The sequence below is a fragment of the Sprattus sprattus genome (genome assembly GCF_963457725.1).
Source record: "Sprattus sprattus genome assembly, chromosome: 14".
Lineage (NCBI taxonomy): Eukaryota > Metazoa > Chordata > Actinopteri > Clupeiformes > Clupeidae > Sprattus > Sprattus sprattus.
In genome coordinates, this window is record NC_137912.1 from 1,911,932 (window position 1) to 1,916,931 (window position 5,000).

The 5,000-nt window shown below is 48.3% G+C and overlaps 1 protein-coding gene across 1 annotated transcript in view; it reads left to right on the top strand.

Moving 5' to 3' along the window:
* The window catches only part of cacna2d4a (calcium channel, voltage-dependent, alpha 2/delta subunit 4a), a gene marked incomplete at both ends in the record, with an annotated part of 59,361 nt that overhangs the window by 30,447 nt on the left and 23,914 nt on the right, over positions 1–5,000 (top strand). The gene's annotated exons all lie outside the window — the stretch shown is intronic.

The window sequence follows — 5,000 nt, forward strand, 5'->3', positions numbered from 1 at the left end:
TCCTCTCTGCCCTCTGCCCTCTCTCCTCTCTCCTTTCTCCTCTCTCCTCTCTCCTCTCTCCTCTCTCCTCTCCTCTCTCCTCTCTGCCCTCTCTCCTCTCTCCTTTCTCCTCTCTGCCCTCTCTCCTCTCTCCTTTCTCCTCTCTCCTCTCTGCCCTCTCCTTTCTCCTCTCTCCTCTCTCCTCTCTCCTCTCTCCTCTCCTCTCTCCTCTCTGCCCTCTCTCCTCTCTCCTTTCTCCTCTCTGCCCTCTCTCCTCTCTCCTCTCTCCTCTCTCCTCTCTGCCCTCTCTCCTCTCTCCTCTCTCCTCTCTCCTCTCTCCTCTCTCCTTTCTCCTCTCTGCCCTCTCCTTTCTCCTCTCTCCTCTCTCCTCTCTCCTCTCTCCTCTCTCCTCTCTGCCCTCTCTCCTCTCTCCTCTCTGCCCTCTCTCCTCTCTCCTCTCCTCTCTCCTCTCTCCTCTCTCCTCTATGCCCTCTCCTCTCTGCCCTCTGCCCTCTGCCCTCTCCTTTCTCCTCTCTCCTCTCTCCTTTCTCCTCTCTCCTCTCTCCTCTCTCCTTTCTCCTCTCTGCCCTCTCCTTTCTCCTCTCTCCTCTCTCCTCTCTCCTCTCTCCTCTCTCCTCTCTGCCCTCTCTCCTCTCTCCTCTCTGCCCTCTCTCCTCTCTCCTCTCCTCTCTCCTCTCTCCTCTCTCCTCTATGCCCTCTCCTCTCTGCCCTCTGCCCTCTGCCCTCTCCTTTCTCCTCTCTCCTCTCTCCTTTCTCCTCTCTGCCCTCTCTCCTCTCTCCTCTCTCCTCTCTCCTCTCTGCCCTCTCTCCTCTCTCCTCTCTCCTCTCTCCTCTCTCCTCTCTCCTCTCTCCTCTCTGCCCTCTCTCCTCTCTCCTCTCTCCTCTCTCCTCTCCTCTCTCCTCTCTGCCCTCTCTCCTCTCTCCTTTCTCCTCTCTGCCCTCTCTCCTCTCTCCTTTCTCCTCTCTGCCCTCTCTCCTCTCTCCTCTCTCCTCTCCTCTCTGCCCTCTCTCCTCTCTCCTTTCTCCTCTCTCCTCTCTCCTCTCTGCCCTCTCTCCCCTCTCCTCTCTCCTCTCTGCCCTCTGCCCTCTCCTTTCTCCTCTCTCCTCTCTCCTTTCTCCTCTCTCCTCTCTCCTCTCTGCCCTCTCTCCCCTCTCCTCTCTCCTCTCTGCCCTCTGCCCTCTCCTTTCTCCTCTCTCCTCTCTCCTTTCTCCTCTCTCCTCTCTCCTCTCTCCTCTCTCCTTTCTCCTCTCTCCTCTCTGCCCTCTCTCCTCTCTCCTCTCTCCCCTCTCCTCTCTCCTCTCTGCCCTCTGCCCTCTCTCCTCTCTCCTTTCTCCTCTCTCCTCTCTCCTCTCTCCTCTCTCCTCTCCTCTCTCCTCTCTGCCCTCTCTCCTCTCTCCTTTCTCCTCTCTGCCCTCTCTCTCTCTCTCTCTTTCTCCTCTCTCCTCTCTGCCCTCTCCTTTCTCCTCTCTCCTCTCTCCTCTCTCCTCTCTCCTCTCCTCTCTCCTCTCTGCCCTCTCTCCTCTCTCCTCTCTCCTCTCTCCTCTCTCCTCTCTCCTCTCTCCTCTCCTCTCTCCTCTCTGCCCTCTCTCCTCTCTCCTCTCTCCTCTCTCCTCTCTCCTCTCTCCTCTCTCCTCTCTCCTCTCTCCTCTCCTCTCTCCTCTCTCCTCTCTGCCCTCTCTCCTCTCTCCTCTCTCCTCTCTCCTCTCTCCTCTCTGCCCTCTCTCCTCTCTCCTTTCTCCTCTCTGCCCTCTCTCCTCTCTCCTTTCTCCTCTCTGCCCTCTCTCCTCTCTCCTTTCTCCTCTCTGCCCTCTCCTTTCTCCTCTCTCCTCTCTCCTCTCTCCTCTCCTCTCTCCTCTCTGCCCTCTCTCCTCTCTCCTTTCTCCTCTCTCCTCTCTCCTCTCTCCTTTCTCCTCTCTCCTCTCTCCTCTCTCCTCTCTGCCCTCTCTCCTCTCTCCTCTCTGCCCTCTCTCCTCTCTCCTCTCTCCTCTCTCCTCTCTCCTCTCTCCTCTATGCCCTCTGCTTCACTGGCTGATCCCTTATCAAAGCTGAGTGTCTTTAAGGCCGTCTCAGTTTAACCAGTTAATCCTACTACACACACACTCTGCCCACTACACACACACACACACACTGCACTCCAGCATTTCATGGCCAGAGGGCTGTACGTAACTCACTCCAAAAAGGCATTTAGGGAAGATTTCACCTAGTTTGGAGAGAAGAGATGTGTGTGTGTGTGTGTGTGTGTGTGTGTGTGTGTCTGTGTGTGTGTGTGTGTGTGTGTGTGTGTGTGTCTGTGTGTGTGTGTGTGTGTGTGTGTGTGTGTGTGTGTGTGTGTGTGTGCGTGTTAGAGATGCGTGGATGGGCTATTATTTCATCCGCAACCTCATCACAAAACTCATGATGCGTCCGCTATCCATCCGCACCAATTTTCAAAACCGCACCCCCCCGCCATCCGCCTGTTGTTTTTAGGTATAGGCGCTGCTGACGCGAGGCTAGAAAGTTCTTGCCTGTTCTTGAAAGGAGACTGATCCAATACCGCAAAGATATTTAAAGGATAAAGCCCCTAGTATGAAAGCCTATTGGCTATGTTGTAGCCTATCCCCAGAATATTATCAGTGAAGTGACGTCTGTCTCCGATCGATGCACAGGGAGAAACTTTAAAATAGCCAAGCACATTGGCACACCTGACCTTACCATAGGCTAGTAGGCCTACACTTTTTTATCATTGTAATAAAACGCAATTTGGTACACCATTTTAATATGGTAATATAGCCTTGTTTTTAGTTTAGAAGGAAACGCCGAGTCTGTTAGCCTAATTCCGAAATGTCACCGCATTGTAGGTGTTTATACTGTAACAACCCCAACACTTGCCTGCTTGCCTTGCAAATCAAAGTTTTCCGACTATTTGTCTTACCTTCTTTCTTAGCTGGTGATGTTACTGAGCTAGAAGTTTAACTTGTTCTGAACATCTCGCGCTGCCAATGCCCAATGTCACTTCTGAGTCAAATCACTCCATCATCTCTTTGAAATTCCTTATTCCACGAGTGGTAGGCTACAATGACTGGCTGTTTTAAAATATAACTAATAGCCTAACGAAACAAAATAACCCAGGCAGTTTCATCTACGACACGTTAAGGCTTCTTCCAATACTGACAGCTGACTCATAGCTTGCAGGTTTGCGACGTTGCAAAGAGACGCGACATGATAGGGCCTAGGGATCGTCACTTAATTTGAACTTTTTTGCTTCTTTTGTTTGCTTATGCATACACAGAACTAGGCCAATTTACTGCCTGATGAAAATTTGATTATTTAAAAATCTGCTTGGATGTAGGTAACGACATTTAACAATGTGTAGATATTTTGAATTTCATTGGGTAAACTGCCACCCGCCCGAATTTAATTAAAATATTATTTTTTGTCACGTCACCCGTCCGATCCGCGGTTTAACCGTGGAGTCCGCGGGTGCAACCGCCAACCGCGCATCTCTAGTGCGTGTATATATAAGCAGTCAGAGCAACATGCAACTGTGTGTGATTTAGGGGAGATTTCACCTAGTTTAGAGAAAAGTGGATGTTTGTGTAAGTAAGTAAGTAAGACTTTATTTATATAGCACATTTCGTACAAGATTTGCAATTCAAAGTGCTTTACATAAAATCAATAAAAGCAAGCAGCAGGAGCAGTACATGGAGTAAAAGATAAATACAAAATGATCAACATCGTATCAGAACCTGGTGTTCTGATAGGCTTATTAACATCATGATAAAATAAATAAAAAAACCCTTAAAAGAGAAATAGTAAAAATAGTTACAGAGAAATAAATAGTGCCAGATAAAATTAATAAAATGCTTTGGTAAAAAGAAAGGTTTTAAGCTGCTTTTTAAAGGTGTCTAGCGTGTTTGCTTCTCTAATATTAATGGGTAATGTGTTCCATAATTTTGGGGCGTAGTTGACAAAGGCTGCGTCACCAATCTTCTTATGACTGCTTCTGGTGACCTGTAACAGACCTGTATCTGATGATCGCAGTGTTCTAGCTGGTGTGTAGTTAGTAAGAGAGTTAGCAATGTAGCTAGGGCCTTGTCCATTTAGAGCTTTGTATGTGAGGAGGAGGACCTTAAAGTCAATTCTAAAGGTAACAGGAAGCCAGTGTAAAGTAGCTAGGACAGGACTAATGTGTTCTCTCCTTTTAGTTTTGGTTAATAGTCTAGCTGCAGAGTTTTGAATGAGCTGGAGTCTTTCAGTTGTTTTCTTGGGAAGACCAGCGAGAAGTGAATTACAGTAGTCTAGCCGGCTCGATATGAAAGCATGGATAAGCTTCTCGGCATCATTTTGATTTATGAATGGTCGTACCTTTGCTATGTTCCTGAGGTGAAAGAAAGCTGTTTTGGTCACTTTGTTAATGTGTGTGTGTGTGTGTGTGTGTGTGTGTGTGTGTGTTCGTGTGTCTGAGTGTGTGTGTGTCATGTAAGGTGCTGTGGAATACTGTCTATACGTGTCATACAGATCATCATGGCACTCAACCCACAGAGCTCTGTGTGAAGAGAGCCCTCTGGTAGACAGAAAGGGTAGTGTTCACACACTCCCAGTTATGAGTTGTGTGTCTGTTTGTGCTTTTTCTCTCTGTGTGTATGTTTGTGTGTGTGAGTATGATTGTGTGTGAGTGTGTGTGTGTGTGTGTGTGTGTGTGTGTGTGTGTGTGTGTGTGTGTGTGTGTCTGTTTGTGGTCCTTCTCTCTGTGTGTATGTTTGTGTGTGTGAGTATGATTGTGTGTGAGTGTGTGTGTGTGTGTGTGTGTGTCTGTTTGTGGTCCTTCTCTCTGTGTGTATGTTTGTGTTTGTGAGTATGAGTGTGTGTGTGTGTGTGTGTGTGTCTGTGTGTATGTTTGTGTATATGTGTTTAGGACAGGGATGAGGCCTCACGATCACTATATTGATTTTCTTGATTAGCTAGTGTAATGGAAGCTGAGCTGGTGCAAAGTAAAAGTGTTGAAGCGTTAGAAGCAGAG